General features: G+C 45.6%; 1 long non-coding RNA gene across 1 annotated transcript; it reads left to right on the forward strand.

The window, feature by feature from the left end:
• The first annotated feature begins 392 nt into the window (after positions 1-392).
• Positions 393-9,369, forward strand: LOC147001666 (uncharacterized). The gene is made up of 3 exons (XR_015044722.1): positions 393-512; positions 8,982-9,102; positions 9,242-9,369. It is a non-coding gene; the product is annotated as an uncharacterized LOC147001666 (long non-coding RNA).
• The last annotated feature ends 10,843 nt before the right edge of the window (positions 9,370-20,212 follow it).

Genomic DNA, 20,212 nt, shown 5'->3' on the forward strand with positions numbered 1-20,212 from the left:
ACCTCACTTGGAAGCCTGTGATCTTGCAGACTCTCGGGCTCACTACATGCACTGAATCAGACCCTGCAGCTCATTCAGAAGCCTGGATACTGCTGTACTTGCTCATGTGTGAGAAACACGGAATCACTTAGGCATAGTGCTATGCTGTGTTTGTGGACACTCAAGTAAATAAATACATACTAATTGTATTTTCCATTTTTCATTTTGGGATCATTTAACATTACTTAAACCCTTAAATATTTTCATTGGACTTTGAGATGTTCCTGGTCCTTGACACCATGCCAGGAATGTCTGGGGAATGCCATTAGTAAGTCCTGGACACAGTCGCATCCTCTCTGGTCCTAACGCCTGTTTCCCCTCTCTATGGCTGTATTTCTTCCCATCAGCCCTCTGGTTTCCACTGGACTTCTTCCCTTTAAAGAGGCTGCGAAGGAAGACAGAGACGACCGTGGCTGGAGCATGCCTTAAAGCAGACTTGACTTCTCCATAGGACACCTTCACCCAGTTCACAGGTGAGGGGGGTCAGGCCTTGTTCTTCCAGTGACTCAGTGATAGAGTTAACTGTTAAGCCTCCATTTCTTTCTTTCTTTTCTTTTTTTTTTTTTTTTTTTTTTTTTGGTTTTGATTTTGGTTTTGGTTTTTTGAGACAAGGTTTCTCTGTACAGCCCAACTCATTTTGTAGACCAGGCTGGCCTTGAACTCAGAAATCTGCCTGCCTCTGCCTCTGCCTCCGGAGTGCTGGGATTAAAGGTGTGCACCACCACGCCCGGTTTAAGCCTCCATTTCAAACCACAACAATTTCCAGGAGTTTACCATGAATGCTGGAAACCACACATGTTAGTCTGTAGTTTAGTAGATTTTCTTTTCTTTTTTCCCTTGGTTTTTCAGGCAGAGCTTCTCTGTCCTGTTCTTGGCTGTCCTGGAACTCGCTTTGTAGACCAGGATAACTTCAAACTCAGAGATCTACCTGCCCCTGCCTCCCAAGTACTGGGATTTAAGGCGTGCATCACCATTGCCTGACTATTCAGGTTTTCATATGATCTCAGACTCAAGGCCTAGATTCAGTAACAGTATATAATTGCTTGCTCCGATCCGGGGAATCTTCCCAGCACCACCAAGACCACACTGCCAGGTTTCTACTTTTGTAAATAGAATGAGGCAGAACTTTTTTTTTTTAAATGGCTAGGATTTTTTAAGTCAACTTTAAATTTATGAGATTCCTTATATGTAGCTGTATGTATTATGTGCCATTGTGCGAATTTGTCACAATTACATACTTATTCTATTTTGAACTATTGGGCAGTTTCCAGTTTGGGGTTTTTACAAATAGTGCAGGTGGATATATCCCGGTGTTTCTGTGGGGAAGGAACTCCTCTCACATTTCTGTGTTCTGACCGAGGAACGGCTGGGTCAGAGGGGATGCCTAGGGTTAACCAAGCCATTTTCCATAGGGTTACTCCCTCCTGGTCCTCATAGCAAAGTGAATGCTCCCACCTCCTTTCTCTCTGAGGAGTCAGGACAAATCTCAAGCAAGACATTGCCCACACATGTAAGATTTACAAATTTCCATCAAAACGTTAGTACCAACACTTCAACCACAAACACGCTCCAACTCCTTGGTGGCGTGGTGGCAAGAGTGGAAAAGCGAAGGATCAGATGACAGCTAGAAGGGAGGATGCAGAGGCTCTCCTTTGTTGCTGAGAGGGCTGGGGAGCCTTTTGTAAAAGCTGCTGCCAGTCAGGCTTGCCTGTCTTTGCAGGGCTAATTACCAAGCATTTGGGCAAGCAAGGGGGGGGGGGGGCCGCGGGGGGCAGGGGGCGGGGCGTGCTAACAGAGATACGGACTGAGCGAGCCATCACCAGGCTTAAGACTAATTAGAAATGCAAATTGCTTAAATGCTCAATACCACCACCACCACCACCACCCGACAGGAAAAAACAAAAACAAAACCTAAATAAATGACGACAACAACAACCACACACACACAAGAAAAAACAACCCAAAACAACATCAAAACACCCCACCTCTTCAGAATTCTAAGGTCAGCGGGCTTGTGTTGCGGGTTTAGGAGCAGGGATGCTTGCAAAAATCTGCCACTGCTGACTGAATCACACAGCGCCCACCCTACGTCATGCAGTCTCCCTCCCAATCAGGCACTGTGGATGAGTTTCCTTTGTGTCGCTCGAGGTTTTGGGGGAAGCGTGTCAATTGCATTTCCAGGACGCCCTGGGCTCTAGCATACTAAATACGATCTTCCTATGAGCTCACCGAGCGGAGAGGAGAAGACGCGGGGGTAATCCAGACCCCATGCAGTGGTGGGTGGGGCAGAGCGGTACCAGTAAGCTTTGATCCCCGCTAGCTACAAACCACCACTTACACAGAAAGCATGCAAATTAGGTCCCAATTAATAGCACTTATTAACATCTCCTGGAACCGCTCAAGGAGAAGCTGGGAGGGGTTGGCGGGGAGAAAAGCAGGATTTATACACCCCATTGAAAAGGCTTATCTGGTCAGAAGAAAAATCCCTGGGCTGGGCTTGCCTTGCTGGGAGGGAAGAACCAAGCTAAGGCTGCTTAGGTGCCCTCCGGTCATCTGGAACAGTGTCCACATGGCTCCTGCTTGAGGCATGATTTGATGGGAGCCAACGATTCAGAGGAGAACAAACTTCCCCGCTTCCCCTTTCTCCTGGGACCCTGAGTGGTCTAAGCTCTAATGAGTTCTGAAAGTACAATCTTGAGTCTTCCCATCAGCCTCTGAGAGGCGAGGCCAGCACAAGCCCAGGCTCTGAAGAAAGGGACTCAGTTGGGTGGGGGTTGGGAGGAGACTATTGTTTAATGGATTGCTGAAGAATTGCACTAATAAATAGGCTTCCTGCTGTCTCTCTAGGATGGGTCTTCATCCCTTCCTAGTGATGTTGCTGAATAGAAATTTGAATGTCTAAAATACATTATAATATTACCTTAAGAGGCAATGATCAAAATATTTGAAACACAGTATAGTAACAAATGTCCTTAAGTAGCAAGAAATGCCAAACTCCGACGACTGTAATGCTGTCAAACAGTGACCCCAGAGGTGCTATTCTGAGTCATTTATAATAACTGCAACATTAGTTATACTCACAGGTGGTGCTAGAGCTCTGGGGGGGGTGTGAGTGTGTGTGTGTGTGAGTGTGTGAGTGTGTGTGTGAGTGTGAGAGTGTGTGTGTGTGAGTGTGTGTGAGTGAGTGTGTGTGTGTGTGTGTGTGTGCGCGCGCGCGCAAGCACCTATTTTCACGATTGAAGGAAATGCAAAATCAACCTTGGTTAGTGGTTAGGGAGACTAAAAACGTAATTTCTTTCTTTTCAGTTTCACAAATTCCCTTTCTTTGCAACACCAGCTTCTACATTAAGAGTCCCGGCAGCGCTAGCACACACCTTTAAACCCAGCACTCAGAAGGCAGAGGCAAATCTCTGTGAGTTTGAGGCCAGCCTGGTCTACAGAGTGAGTTCCAAGACAGTCAGGGGTACACAGAGAAACCCTGTCTCAAAACAAAACAAAAAAACAAACAAATTAAAAAAGAAGAAGAACCGGGGCTTAGCAAATACAGAAGTGGATGCTCACAGTCAGCTATTGGATGGATCACAGGGCCCCCAATGGAGGAGCTAGAGAAAGTACCCAAGGAGCTAAAGGGATCTGCAACCCTATAGGTAGAACAACATTATGAACTACCCAGTACCTTGGAGCTCTTGACTCTAGCTGCATATGTATAAAAGATGGCCTAGTCGGCCATCATTCGAAAGAGAGGCCCATTGGACTTGCAGACTTAATATGCCCCAGTACAGGAGAACGCCAGGGCCAAAAAGTGGGAGTGGGTGGGTAGGGGAGTGGGGGGGAGGGTATGGGGGACTTTTGGGATAGCATTGGAAATGTAAACGAGGAAAATACCTAATTAAAAAAATATATATATTAAAAAAAGAAGAAGAAAATGGTTTGCTGATAGCCAATCCCAAGGGAAGACTCTTGGTGTATGGAAATAGCAGGGAAGATAAATGTGTTAGTTATTTTGTGTCACTGTGAGAAAATTCCTAGTAGAAACTCCTGAGAGGAAAGAGTTCTTCTGGCTCCTGGCTTCAGAGGCTCTTGGTCTATCACTATCGAGTTCATGGTCACAGGACCTCAGGGTGGAAGCTCACCATGTCACACAGACCAGGAAGTGCTGCAGGATATTTGATCACACGGTGAACCCTGAGATTGTGTTATTTACTGGAGAAACCTGTTTTTAGTTGTGGTGTGGATCAGCCTGAGCACACAGCTTTAAACCAAGGACTTTCTGCTTGAATATTGTAAACAGGATTAAATAAAGTCAACCCTAGGTCAAGAGGCAGAGCAAGCAGCCAGTTGACAGGAAGTGAACATAGGATTATTAACAAAAAAACCAGAGAGAGTAAAAGAGAATTAGGAGAAAGGATAGATGCACAGGAAGTAAAAGGGAGGACCATTCAGTTTGAAGCAGGTTTTTTGAGAGGGCTTGAGAGAGGGCATTCCGGTTGCTACGCCAGCTGAGGAAGAAGGTCAGCTGGGTGCTTTCTCTGCCTCTCTGAGCTATCTGGCTTTCACCCCAGCATCTGGCTCCTGAGTCTTCACTGGTAAAAATCAAACAATTGAGATTTTGTTAAACAATAACAAAGAAGTGATTAGCTGAAACCAAGGAAGGATTATAATCCTCAATGCCCACCCTACTGACCTACTTCTGGGAGCTAGATCCGTGCCTCAAACGTTCCACACCCCACCTCCAAACATCATCCATCAGACAAGAAACTGTCATTCAAAATATCAACCTGTCAGGATTTTAAAAATCTAAACTACAGCATTCTGCACCTGACACATCTCATAATGCAAAATACATTTAGTCCAACTTCAGGAGTCCTTAATAGTCCTTTTTGTTGGGCAGGGGTGCCTGAGACAGGATCTCACTATGTAGCCTTGGCTGGCCTGGGGCTCACTGTGTGGACCAGGCTAGTCTTGAACTACCTGCTTGTGCCTCCTGAGTCCTGGGAAGGAAGGAATACGCCCTTTGTGCACAGACCATGTCCCTATAGTCTTACCAGCCCAATACTGTTCAAAGTCCAAAGCCTCTTCTGAGATTGAAGGCAAACCCTTAACTGTGGGCCCCTATAAAATAAAAAAAAGAAAATTATGTACCTCTAAAAATACAGTGGAGCCGGGCGTGGTGGTGTACGCCTTTAATCCCAGCACTTGGGAGGCAGAGGCAGGCGGATTTCTGAGTTCGAGGCCAGCCTGGTCTACAGAGTGAGTTCCAGGACAGCCAGGGCTACACAGAGAAACTTTGTCTCAAAAAACAAACAAACAAACAAAAAAACCCAAAAAAAAAACAAAACAAAATAAAATAAAATAAAAATACAGTGGCAGAGTAAACATTTCTATCCCAAAAGGCAGGAACAGAATGCTGTCAACAAAAAACTGGATTAAGCAAGGCTGAAACTCAGGGAGGCCAACGGTGAATCCTATAGTTCTGTGCTCAGAATCCTACACACAGCTCATGGTGATATGGGATGGCGGTACCAAGAGGCTTGAGTAGCCCCGCCCATATGGCCCTGTGCCTGCCACACAAATGTTGGCTTCATTCAGTGCCCACAGCTTTTATCAAGAGTTGTGCCATGTTCTTGGTATTTGCAGCATCCTATAGTCTCCAGGACAACCTAGACTTCATCGTCAGATAGGTACATACTCCGTTCAGAGGGGCCTACCTGTAGGGGCTCTGATTGAGCTATGCACTGCCTTACCTTCCAGGCTCCTCTCAAGCCTTGGTGCAAACCTCTGGGATTTGTAACTTTTTCATTTTGCATGCCTGAACACCAGAGCTCCATGGCCAGTGGCAGGTTCTGTCCTTAGCCTGAGAAGTATTCTGTCACCCTTGGACCATACTGCAGAATCCTCCAAGTGCCTGTATGATTGAACTTGGGGAGACACTTTTTTCAGTGCCTGTTTGCGCAAGGAATGACTAAGGATCTCTTTGGAAGGAAATCTCTCAATAAGTTTTCAGTTTTACACAAAGGACCCTTCAATGGTGGAGACAAGAAGGAGATTTTCCTATTGTCTAGTGCAAAGTGCAAGGCTTCTTGTGTGTATGTGTATGCTGTGTTTAGTGCATGCTTATGGGTGTGCAGGTACATGAGTCTGTGTGTGTATAGGTGGAGACCATCAGACATCTTTCTCTGTACTGGGTGTATCTCATTACCTTGAGACAGAAACTGAACATGAAGTTTGCTCTTTCTGCTAGTTAATGGTCTCTTGGTATCCTCATGTGTCTGTCTCCTGATGTTGGGGTCTTAGGTGTGCCAGGATTTTTAAATGGGTGCTGGGGTTTTTAACACAGAATCTTCTGCTTGCACAGCAAGTGCTATTATTTTTGTGTGTACGTGTGCGGATAGCTGTGCATGACAGTGTGAGTGTGGAGGTCAAAGGACAATTTTGTGGGGCTGGTTCTCTCCCTTCTACCACTAGGTAAGTTCTAGAGATTGAACTCAGGCTGCCAGGCTTGCCTGATAAGTGCCTCTCACCACTGAACTACCTCACTATCCCTGAAGACTTTTTAAAATTGTTGCTAATTTCCTTAAAAACGTTGGTCCTTTTTATTTCAAATGCATCCACCACCACCACCCCCCCTTACATGTTTTTCCAATCCTTCAGCTCTGCTCTTTGATCCTGACTTCCCTATAAACATGGCTAAAAGCAGCCAGCAATATCCACGCTGTGCTGTCTTCAAATTTCCTCCACCATTCCTTTTTTTTAAAGCCCATTCACACTCAAAATTTTAGAACACAGACAAATTCTCTGCTGGAATACAACACATGCTGACTCCAGTTCAATTCCCAACAGAGTTCTTGTTCCCATTTGTTTTCTCCATTTGGATCAGCATTCTGGTCTTTTCAACTCCTACAGAGTTCTCCATCTTATAATATTCTATAAGAATACTTGCAGGCATTACAGTATTATAATACTTATAAAGTTCCATACCATAATTCTCTGATAGTTACAGTGTTCTTTAATAATATAATATAGTATCCTAAGACTTTGCTAGGCTGAAACTTCAAAGTTTTCCAAATTGTTCCTGTCCACCAGTTCCAAAGTCCTAAGAACCACATGGTCAAGTTTATGACACCAACCCCACTCCTGGCACTATTAGCTACTTTTCTTGCCACTGGGGGGAAAAAAATCTGGCAGAGAGAGAGACAGAGCGAGAGTGAGAGCGAGAGAGAGAGAGAGAGAGAGAGAGAGAGAGAGAGAGAGAGAGAGAGAGAGAGAGAGAGTTACATAATAGTTACTTTTGCATTGCCATCTTAGTTACTATCCTACTGCTGTGAAGAGACACCAGGACCAAGGCAATTCTAATAAATGAAAGCATTTAACTGGGGCCTAGCTTACAGTTTTAGAGAGTTAGTGTTGTGGATTGTCCTGATGCTGTTTGAATTCTGATGTTAATTTTGCTTTCTCATGAGGGGTTGCCACCTGACAAGCATTCAGTCAATCATGAACTCAGGTGATCTCATGTGAACATTTCCCCCATTTTAACTGGTCAATAAAGGCAGGAGCCTGTGATTGGGCAGTGGAGGGGAAGGGTGGGACTGGAGGTCTTTGAGAGTCTGGGCAGGTAGAGGAGGAGAAGGAAAAGGGAAGGTAGAGGGCTGAAGAAGAGGAGGAGGAAGGAAGATGGACCAGAATCATGTGGCCAGGAGAAACAAGTAGCAAAGGGTCTCAGCTGGGGAATAAGTTAGTATATGCTAGATCAGCCCAATCGAGGCATACCTATTATAAGATAATAACTGGATTGTGTGGTTTTTATATGGGCTTATTGGGGTTGGAAATCACTGCTATAGGTTATTACATGATTATCATGGTGGAAAACAGACACACATGGCACTGGAGCAATAGCCAGTAGCAGAGAGCCTCTCATCCTATCCACAGGCAGCAGAAAGAAGGAGAAGGTGGGAAGAAGGAGGAGACTGAGAGATCAAAGGACTGGAATTGACATGGTCTTTTGAAACCTCAAAGCCTACCCCCAATGACAAATTTCCTCCAACAAGGCCACACCTACTCCAACAAGCATTCAAACATATGAGCCTATGGGACCATTCTAATTCAAACCAACACAACCCGTGTGATGACATTCTTGACAAAATCAACCTATGATAAGAGAGCATTCTTTTGGCTGATTGTTTCAGAGGGATCATTCTGTAGTCACCTGACTGGGCATGTTGGAAGGCATGACATCACAAAGGTGGGAGTAGGTGATGGAGGTGTTTGTTTCCTTATTTCATAATGCAAAGGAAGTATGCTTGTGTAAATGTTATTGCCTATGGCTGAGGCCACACATTTTGGGGATAATGTCTCAGGTTTTAAAGTATGCTTTTAATGGCATATCATACTTTCCCCCCTCATTTTATCTTCATTGTAATTGAGAATTAAGTTAAATTTATTATTCAAGTAGCATTGCTCTTTTTAAAGTTTTTTTTTTTTTGTTTTTGGTTTTTTTGTTTTGTTTTTTTGAGAAGTCTTAGCTTCACAGCAGCATTGATCAGTAGAAGTATGGAGATTTCCCATAATCTGTCTACCACCACACACACATAGCCCCATTATTAACACACCACCAGAGTGGTATAGTTACTGTAACTATGAACCTGCATTGATATTTCATCATCAAGTTAACAGTTGATTGACATTAGGGTCTACTCTTGGTGTTATAGCCTCCATAGACTTAGGAAGGCATAGTGACAGACTTGGGAAAATGTATGACAGGCAACCTCCATGACACTACCATGCCAAAAAAAAAAAAAAAAAGAATCAGTTCTTTCTTTTGGACATCTAAGAAGATCACTGCTATGGTCACGGCCATCTAGATTTTTCTTACATTATCGACTCACCTGGCTGTAGACATATCTTCCTCTGAGCTCTGATTATTTAAACCTGATTTCGATCTCCAGGCTACAGATATGACTTGTTGAGGCTTCAAAATCAAAGGTGCTGCTCCAGTCTACACAGCTTTGGACTCATCACCCAGAATACTTTGCTGTTCTGGGATCAAGCACCTGAAGCTGTCCTGAGGTAAGTACTCATGCAGAGCTGTGGCGGGGAATACAGGGATTTCGTTATCTTCACCGTAGCAGTGTATCCTCCATATCCTCCACGGGCTTCATTCATCATGTGAGCTTCAGGAGTTGGATTTACCTGATTCTCTCCTTAGGGATGCTTTCTGTGGCAAAGTCACAAATATTTCCAAGTGTTGCTGTAGACTGAGATGGCCAGAGTCAGCCCATGGTCACCTGCTGGAGGCAATCTTCTGGTGTCACTTGACAAGAGTGTGTGAATCAGACATGGGTGAGCATGGTGGTACTTAGCACTCAATGTGGATGGGGGTGGGGGTGGGGTGGGGTGTCCATCTGGCTCAGCCAGCCTGTGAAGGAGGCTAACACATGCATGTTTGACGTTTCTGGAAGAACATGAATGCGAAAACTCTTAGACAGGGGACGGCAGCCACCACCAGGACTTTCTGGAAACCTCCTTGGTGGGCTTGTTTCTCCTACTGCTGCTAACGTTTCCCTGTTTTTCTCTTCTATAATAGATGAAAACCAAGGGTCACATATTGGATTCTTAGTGTGTGTTAGAAACAGCAGGGTGCAGAAGAGAGCTTGGACAAGCTTATGAGAGCCAAATGTTCATTTCCAGGAAATTCTGCAAGGCTGTTGTGAAACACAGCCATTATTAAAATTAAATTACGTTAATCTAATGAAGCTATGTTAAAACAGAGGGAGTGAGTCTTCCAGTTCACCACAGTCTAAGCAATCCAGTGCGTTCCCTGTGGTGTTCTGGGAGTTGTTTCTTCCTACTGTATCTTCACTCAGAAACATCATAAAACAACTCAGCACTGTGCATCCCTTTGTCATGTTAGTTGTTGGAAATTAGCGGGGGGGGGGGGGGGGGGGCAGGCAGACAGTGCTTACACCACAGCGATCAGTAACGTGCACAAACCAAGGCTTGATTCATTATTTTCCTTATTGTTTTGATGTAGGAAAATGTCTGGGTAAATGTGAACAATATAGACTAAATCTTAAAATGTTTTAGATCCAAAGAAGATCTACTATGAATAGCATAGAAATCTAAGAAAGACATTGTAGTGGTTAGTCAAGCTTGGTGTCACCTGTCTGGAATCCCAGAGCTCGAGAGGCTGAGGCAGGAGGATCAGGAGTCTGAGGCTAGTCTGGATGACTTAATGAAATTGTGTCACCATCTAGGAAGTAGTCGGTTTTCTAATGAGTGAGGTCCTGGCACGCATTTTCTTTTTACTTTTTTTCTTGTTAATGTGAGCAAGCAAAATATCAAACAGCGTCTTCAGGCACACGTCACAGTTTTGTTCATTGGTCAGTGGAGACTATATAGGATGAGGAATTGAATAAAATCAATGGCATTTTGTGAGAATTAATCAGCTAAATGGAATTTATGACAATGGATACTTTATGTCTCATTATTTATAGATTGTGTTCTAAAGCCTTTTAGGATAATATATAGACCATGAAGATTTCCCCCCACCCACCTCGCCCCTCACCACCTCCAGCACTCAGGAGAGCAGGTGCTGCACCTTGCCTGGGCAGCAGGGTAGAGCTGGCCCTGGTAGAGGGGGCATCCGTGAACCAGCTGGAGGGTAAGAGAGCTGGTGAGATGGCCCCATCACTCATTTGCTGTGAGGTGGTGTGGGGGTGGGGGTGGGTTGATGCCCTCCCTGCCTTGCCTTTCACCACCTGTGGCAGTTAGCAGAGCATGAGCTAGCTCCGCCCACTCTCTGGCTGTAGTACTCTCCCGGAGTACAAGCCCTGAACCTCACCTGAACAACACAGTGGAACTGTCCCTGATGGTGAAGGCACTGGTGAGCTAGCCTCAAGGATGTGAGGGCAGGAGAGCTGGCTCTTCACAGACTGCAGTACTTGAAAGAGTGAGCCCCCAACTTCAACTGGGCAGCACAGTAGAACTGGCTCTGGAGGCATGAGGGGGGCCCACCCCACCCCAAGGACATGGGAGCAGGAGAGCTGACCCTGCTGCCTCCTGCTGATGGCAGCATTGGGTGCCCTAGCTGGAGCAGTGTTAGAGAGCTCCCCCTGGTGCTGCAGAAAAGGGAGAGCCAGTGGGCTGAGTAGCCTACCTGCCATCCAGGCCCAGATACAGACTCTGAGTTGGCCCACCCCCAAGTCTACATCATCTGCGAATGGTTGGGGTACATGAAAGGCTGGTCCTGCTGATCCAAAGCTGCAGATCTTCATTACACAGGACAACAGGATGACTGGGAGGAATCCCAGTGAGGATTCAGTATTGATGGTGTCACAGAAGCCAGAGATTTTGAACCAGACCAATGACTCATTGCAATGAACATTTGCAAGTGAGAATGTGTGGAGAGAGGGGCATACTGTGGGACACACTGTGACACACTACAGCTTCCACAATGAGATGTTTTCTAAGCTTTGTTTGTTTGTATGTTTCTTATTTTAGTGGGGAGGTTGCAAGGTCCAAGAGTGGATATGAAGCGATGGGGAGGTGAGTGGGACTGGGGTTCATGATGTAAAACTCATAAAGAATCAATAAGTTATAAAAAGAATATGAATATTGATATTTTCATATAAATACTTATATATTTACTATAACTTACATACAGGTTATGTTAAAATAAACATAGTAAGTAGTCAATTTAATTGTAAATGTTTCAAACCTTATTTTTAATGATGGTTCTTAAATGCTTTAACTTCCCTTTTAGCCTACCACCCACCAGAGGTATTGAAAAAGAAAAGATATGGGGGAAGTGGACCTGTTTAGAAAGATTCTTTGGAGCAACTTCTGTCTATGTTGTCTGGAAATTGGCAGTTCAGTTCACAGGTTAGCAGTGGCAGCTCAATCCACTCACAAACACTTCATGAATACACCAGCAGTTTAGTTTAGTAGAGTCGGGTTAGCAACAGTGGTGACACGACCTAACCGAGACAGCCAGGCCTCAGTCTCAGCACAAGCCAGCAGGAGGAACCAGCAGGCACACCAGGAGTTCTCAGCTGTGCCTCTCTCAGCAAAGTGAAGACCAGTGAAGACTGGAAGACTTGAGACCCATAAGTACTGCACAGCTAGCTCTCTCTACAAGCAAGCCAAGCTCGGCATCAGCCACTGACTGTCGAGTCCTACGTATACCCTCCAAACATCACATGGCCTCCACAGGCCTTGCCTCAGCAAGTGCATCTGTCTCAGCTGACATCACTCTGCCAATCAATCGAAGTTCACAGAAGTGTCAAGAAACTGCAGCACACCACCAGAAGTTTTTTGGTGCTGTTTCTCCCTATGCAGTCCCGACAAATACAACTCAACTACGCAATGTAAGGCAGACCAATACATTCATGTTGTTAGCAAAGAATCCTTCATCACGTGTCCTCTCAAATGCTTGCTTTAGCAAAACATCCTCTCGTCTATGTCTGCCTCAGCAAAATGTTCCTTCACGAGTCTGCCTTAGCCTTTCACACCTGTGTCCACTTTAACAAAACATTCCTTCATGTGTTTGCCCCAGCAAAGCACAATCCAACACAACTGACTTTCCAAAGAACCCTTAAAGTTTCCACTTCAAGTCAAAACTCATATTTTTGTGGACTGAGGCCATTGTAGTTATTGTATCATTTTCTTTGCTATAAATATATCCCCTCTCTTTATCTTACCTTCCAAAATTCAACTTAGTCTTATCTTACAGCCCTTGAGAACAATGCCTCAGCTTCTATGCTGTTCTCTGTACTTCTAGAACAAATAAAGCTGAAGGGTAAGGACCTTGAAAACTCAGCTCTGAACATCTATTGGGGAGTTCAGTGCTTGGTACAAATGAGATAAGCAGAAGATGTTGACTGAACGCTCTGGAGACAGAAGAGGGAGAGAAAGAAAATAGTGAGGCCCTGTATATAGAATAAGGACAAGACTCTAAAGCACTTTTTAACTTTTGATTCCTCAGGCCCAGTGTGATGGAAAATTATTGCAGGTTGGAGGGCAGCCTGGTCTACACAGGAAGTTGTAGAGAGACTCTATCTCAAGAAACAAAACCAAAGATAACAATAAGATGTAAGAAGCAAACAGAATCTACATTTTCCTGGGCTTCCTCAAGAAAGGAAGCAAGGAAACACAGTGGTTGTTTCACTGACCGACTACGCCATCATCACTAGAACCCTTGATGAAGCCTGTTTGTTTGGGAGTCATGGCTGCTTTGATTCCAGTTGGCTACGATCCAACCTAGAGGAATCAGCTTCGGAGCATTCCTTAGTTACCAGGTGATTACATCATTCCAGGTATCCGGACGGGCGAACCTGGCTCAGTAGCTGATTCCTCAAACAGCTTGTTTTGTGTTGGTTTGGGTTTTGAGGTACAGTCTCATTACATGGTCTAGCCTGGGCTAGAAGCTCGTGGTCCTCTTACCTCAGCCTCCTGAGTGCAGGGATATATGCTTGCACAACCGCACCTAACTTCTTACATTTTTTTCTTTAATTACATTCTCTGACAACCTCATTGCCCTGGCAAGTCCTGCATTTCTCCATGTCACGTGGAAGGGGAGTGACAATGGAAGGTTGAAAGCTCAGGAGCAGTGCCGCTCCTCCCCATCCATTACTTCCCAGCATATCCTGGCTACAAGCTCCGCCTCACACCCCTATGCAGGGAGCAGGTTGGCAGCTTGCCTAGTCTCTAAGTCTCAGTCATTATTGACTGGCTGTCTGAGTTTCCTCTTCAGAGTATCTGATCACCCACCTCCCTAAAATAGCCCCAGCCAGGGTCAGATTACCCGCAGCTGCCAGGTCATACCTGCAAGACGAGCTCTCCCGACAAGCCTAGGGGAAACAAATCCATGATGCTAGTGGTGATACCTGGAGCAAGTCAGTGGGACCTGTCCAGTCTTGGATCGCTCAGTGGGGAGTAGACGTGTTAGAGACTAGGGCAGCTCATCTGTTTCTTTCTTTCTTATAAACCTTCCATCTCCTCCAAGTCTATTATAGAAAGGAAACTCGAGAGCAGATCCTTATTTTTCTCCTGGACTTCCTGCATTTGTCCTTGTTACCCCGAAGTCTTCCCTCAATATAGAGTCTAAAGAAGTAGAGTGTCTGCCTACTACAAATGAAGCTCTGGGCTGGAGAATTAGCACCCCATAAAAGGTTTGGTAAATCCTTTGGTAATCCTAGCACTTGGAAGGTAGAGGCAGTAGGATCAGAAGTTCAAGATCAACCTTGTAAAGTAGGGGCTAGCCTGCACAACATTAGGTAGGGTCTCAAAACAGCAATAACAAAAAACACATTGGGATACACCAATGCTTTGCTCAGAAACATCCAGTGGTTCCTATCCAACCAGAGGCAAAGCCTTTCAATGGCTGAAGGGCCTGCAGGATCTGCCATCATCCTCCTAAACCTTTACGAACCTGACTCCTTACTATACTCTCTCTCTCTCTCTCTCTCTCTCTCTCTCTCTCTCTCTCTCTCTTCCCACTCAGAACAAAAGTGTTGCTCTTTATATGCACAGACCCCTCCCACTTCAGGACCTTTGTCCACCCAGGGCACTCTTTCCCCAGAGCTCCACTCAGCCCACTCTTCAGTCTTCCTGCAAACCCCCCTTCTCAGCAAAGCCTCCACTACTGTAAACAGAGCTAATTACTCCTGGAGGCTGTCCTGGCTCCCTCTCCTCCACCTCATCCTGTCCTATTATTCCCAAAGAATGAATGAATCATCTCCCGGAATAGCATGTAACTTACCTCTGTTCTCTAATCATTAGACATGTAATCTCTAAGAAGACATAGATGTTTGCCCTTTTTGTCTAGTTTGTTGGCTAATGCATCTCAAATGTCTACAACAAGCACATAGTGGGAGTTCAGAAACTTTGCTGCATCCCTCTGCAGTGAGGAAAGTGAGGCCTACTCTACATCAGAAACACTGAGACCTCTGGTAGCAGACTTCAATCCCTCTCTTCTGGAGCCTGTGTCCCCCTCTACTGTTCATCTGCTCCCCATCCACAGCTGGTTTTAGGGAAAGTTCCGGGGGCTTCACCACAGTGCTCAGAGGACAGATGTTCTTGGAATTTTCACATTTACTTGTTCACCAAGGTTGAGAAGAGGGGAGAGCGGAGAGGGGAGGAAGGGAGGAGAGGGGAGAAGGGGAGGAGGGGAGAGGGAAGGAGGGGAGAGTGGAGAGGGGAGAGGGAGAGAAGGGAGAGGGAAGAGAGGGAGAGGGAGGAGAGGGAGAGAGGGAGAGGGGAGGAGAGGGAGGAGAGGGAGGAGAGGGGGGAGAAGGAAGAGAGGGAGAGGGGGAGAGAGGAGAGGTGGGAGAGGGGGAGGGAGGGAGAGAGAGGGGGTGAGGGGAGGGGAGGGAGAGAGGGGGAGGGCGGAGGGGAGGGGGAGAGGGAGAGGGAGAGGGGCCATGGCTGAGGAGGAACATAAGCTGTATCATGTGAAGAGCTACATGAATAAAGCCAGGGCCTTCTTTGGGATAGGGAGCTCAAGGCCACCAAGTAGAAAACTGCTTCTCTATAAAGGAGCAGACTTACCAAGTCATCTTCCTCATGTCCCTCACTTGGATTGCTAGTGACTTCATTTCTGATTTATCTGAGGGGCTTATGAGTCAGCCTGAAGATTTACTTCTGTGAACTCCTTGTCAGTCGACACTGATGTCATCTGTTACAGCCTTCGGAAGCATAACAAATCGCCTCAGAACTGAATGGCTTAGAACAACCACTGAGCGGGGGAGACATTTTGCTTGCTATCATCTTTGTCTTGCAAGCGCAAGGAGTTGCGTTTGATTCCCAGAACCCACATTAAAAAACGAAAACAACCCCCACTCTTGTAATCTCAGCGCTAGCTAAGAAGAAGCAGGTGGATCTTTGGGGTTGTTAGTCAACGGAGCCAGCTTACCTGGTGAATTCCAGGGCACTGACAGACTCTCGGTGAACGTGGCAGAAATCTCCTGAGGAATGGCACCCAAGGTTGTCCTCTGGCCTCCATGTGTACATGCAAACACGTTCATGAATATTTACACATATGTTCACCCACCCTGATGAACAGACCCACACATACATGCACACACACACACACACACACACACACACACACACACACACACACCTATTCATTTCCCTACACCTCTGGAGATCAGTCACCAGGTTTGGCTGGATGATCTTCCTGTGCTAGGCAGCATGTCCTGGGATCACTCCATCACTAAGCGGTAGCTGCCCTGGTACCCCCTCCATTTGGGCCCTCCTCCCCTGGAGACTTGGGCCACTCCAAAGCATGGTGGTTTTAAGGCACGGAAAGGAGACTAGACAGGAATGACAATTGTCCCAGATTTGATTAGAACACACAGAACACAGATTCAGGCTGTTTTCAAGTGGATAGGACCCCATCTTCCACTGCAAGGGTGTGACTACTTTGAATCTGTGGCACAGTGTGATGTAGGTAGTCAGCCCCCACTTTAAAAGGTACTTTATCTTACCTCTATGCTTCAAAAGAGATGCAAGCAACAGATACAAGATGTAACCCAGGTGCCTTGGACACCCAGGCACGTCCCTGAATGCATCCCCTCTACTTACCATGCTCCCACTTTGCTCAACTTCTACTCTATGCATTTCACCACCTCCAACTCAGCCTGAATGCGTGTTGCTTCTGCTTGACCCAGAAGTTGCTCCTTAAATCCTCGGTCTCCATCATCATGAATTCCTCACCACCAAATTGCTGAATCCTCATTGCTTTATGCTTTTGACACCTTGAGAGCTTGAAGCTTTTTGTTTTGTTTTGTTTTTATTAACATACGGGGAATCTTTTTAAGTCCTAAAATGATCCTAGACCCAAAGAAGGAGTATGCCTAGCTCCAGTATCTAACTCCCATTCACTTCTGACTTTGATGTTGAAATTGTTTCCCACAGATCTGCTAAGTCATAAATTTGGAAGATAGAGATGAACACCCGGACCCAGGCCCCTGTAAGACTAGAGACTTTGTGAACAGACCAAATGAGCAGGAGCCCAGGTCCCCACGGCACCCACCACCGTTGTGCCAGTTCCCCTAACCCCCAGCACACATCCAGGGTCACAAGTTGGGCTCTGTAAGGACATGAGAAAGAAAAGAAAGAAAGTTCTGGCTGTTTTCATCTGGGTTGGCTCAGCACATGTACACAGGTCAAAAAATGAGCAGTTGCCTTGTAATAAACACATCCAGGAACAGCTTAAAGAAAACAGCATCTGGCATAATTTCATCTCTCAGGGGGTGGTGGGCAAAAGCAGGATGAGAGCAAATCTGAGGCTGCCTGGCTACTTAGGTCAAGGTCGTCCTGAGATGCATAGTGATACCTAATTCAAGAATACCCACATTGAGGGCATAGCTCAGTGACAGAGGACTTGCTTAGGATGCCGGAGGGGCTGGGCTCAATCTCAGCATTGCCCTTCCCTCGTCAAGGAAAAAGTACTAGAAATGGAGAGTGGAATGGTGTTGAAGGTCCTCTAAGGTCACCGGGATCTTTCCTTTGTGCATGCCAGTTCTGCCATTTTCTCTCTTGTCACTCCAGGCTGGCACAGAACACTCAGAGCTTCTGTCCTCCAAAGACCTCCAAGGGACAGGCAGAAGTTTCTCAAACCTCACTCACTCCCTGAATCTAGTGGTCAAGAGAGCAGGGCAAGGAGCAGAGGACATGGAAGCACACATACACAGTGACACACACACACACACACACACACTCTATCTCTCTCACACACACACACATGAACATACATGCACACTACACACACACAAATTATGTACATATAACACTCACATGCACATACACCACACACACACACCACACGCACACACTTGACACATACACGGTGCACACTCGAGAGACACACACATGTACATACACACACACACACCACGCATGTCTTCCCATGATGGTGGAGGGGACATGAGGAATAATGGGAAAATAACTTCCATATCTGAAGAGGTGAGGAAAGGCAGACAGGACAAGACTGGGATGAGGAAGAACAGTGAGGACGTGAAAATGAGCATTTCGGGCAATGTCTTGTGAGGTGAAAGCAGGGTCAGCAGAGACTGGAGGAAGCAACAGAGAGGAGGGACCATCTCTCTCTTCTTAGAATCCTGTCTTGCTCTGCATATTCACAATGTTGCAACGACTGAACGCTTGGAATTAAAACAGTCAAGAACCAAATGGAGGTGGGATGGACCTATGTGCATGGTGGCAGGATGGACCTGTGTGCGTGGTGGTTTCTTTCATCTCAGCACTCAGGAGGCTGAGGCAGGGGGATTGTGAGTTCCAGGCCAGCTGAGTTATACAGCAAAACCTTGTCAAAAGAAAACATAACTTTTAAGTGGGATGGAGACCCCCAAGGTGTGTTGATTAATAAAAATAACAATTAAAGTGAGTGTCAGCGTGTGAGAAGGCCAAGCAGACCAGCAAGATGGTTATCATTCAACATTTAAAATGCTGGCCAACTCAATTCTATTCAACAGAAGATGAAAAAGAAGGAGAGAGACTATAAAGGAGTACAAATGTATTTAAAATATTACCATCCGCCAGTGTGAATCATGCCCACAGCAAGCTTAAAAGGCTCTATAGTAACTCCGTAGTAACTCTTGCACAAGCAGAGTGCGTCCCGTCTGCCAAGCCTCTGCTAAGTGCTTCATTGGCATGATTCCATTCAAACCCCAAGCCCCTGGAAAGGTGCATCCGTCACCGTCATCTATTTATCAGATGAGGAAACTGTGTTCCAGATCCTAGCAGCCTAAGCAGGCAGCGTTGGGTGAGGCAGAGGAGTCGGATCCCCTGAGCCATTTGTTCTGTAACTTCACCGGCAAAGGAGCTCTTTCCACAAGACTCCAACCTATTGTGCGTATATGTTTAAACACAGTAGTGTTTGTGTAGAACAGCAGCAACCAGTTTGGAAATATCAGGGGAAAGGACATTCTAGTCACCATGGCAACCAGAATTATGCATTAGTAAACAGTACACTTAAAAACAGTACAAGGAAAACACAAGATCTTTACTGAGAGGCAAAGAGAAAAATGCATGCATGGAGTGACATGCTGGTTAAAGCTTGGAGAAATGACTGTCCCACATTCCAAGTACCCTAGGGGTTTGCTGTGTAGCCCAGGCTGGGCCTCAAACTCAGCCTCTTCTGGCCTCAGCCTCCTGAGTAATGGAATTTCAAGATGTGCTACAATGTACACCTCTAAATTAGTATTTCTGTCAGTTCAACCACATGGTTAGTATTTATCTGTTTTGTAGCACTGGGATTTGAACTCAGGACCTCATCTTAGGAAAGTACTCTATCATCTGCACCATTACCCAGCCCTTGAAATTATTCTCTTAAGAAAATTACCTAACTTCATAATTTTATTATATTAAATAGATCAGAGGGTCACATAAAACATTTTATTTGAAGTTAAATATGTTCTTTGCTGGAGCTCTCTCTCTCTCTCTCTCTCTTCTCCCTCTCTCCCTCCCTCTTGTTCTTTTAGCACAGTAAAGGTAAGTGCCATGTGTTGAACTGGCTTCTATTAGATCACAGAAACATACTTGTAAAACGTTTAGGAATTTTGTGTGCTCATTTATAAATAGCTATGATTAAAAATTATATTATATGAACTGGGCTCATTATATGAAGTGGGTAGAGGTAGTAGCTGACAAGCCTGGTGACCCAAGTTCAATCCCCAGGCATCCCCCGGTGAAAGGAGAGAATGGGCTCCTGCAGGTTGTCCTTTAAGTTCACGTGTGATGTGTGTTCACATAATAAAATAAACAAATGTTAAAAACTACCCCCAAACACCAGCCAATGTTTGTGCTATTTAAAAATGATGGGTAATAAAACCATAAAGTTCATTTCCTTCTATTTTACTGCATTTTGCAAACTGTGTATGCTTTCAAGTTCATGCACATAGAGTGGGTATGCGGAAGGCCACGTTCTCCAATGACGTGCTGCTGGGCGTCTCTTCTCAACACAACTCTGGGATCAGTGCATCCTGTCAGTAGCTGGCAATTTTCTGTGGTGGGAAGACTGAGGCCATGAGATACTTCTGTTCTGCAGCTGTACAGACACCCGAGATAATCAACTCAGAGGAAAGGCTTATGTTTGGATCATCCCACCTGTGACGAGCTGGCCTTTGGACCTATAGCAGCACAGCATGCAGGAGGG

This window comes from Mus caroli, unplaced genomic scaffold (genome assembly GCF_978045245.1).
Source record: "Mus caroli unplaced genomic scaffold, Mus_caroli_1 scaffold_12, whole genome shotgun sequence".
Lineage (NCBI taxonomy): Eukaryota > Metazoa > Chordata > Mammalia > Rodentia > Muridae > Mus > Mus caroli.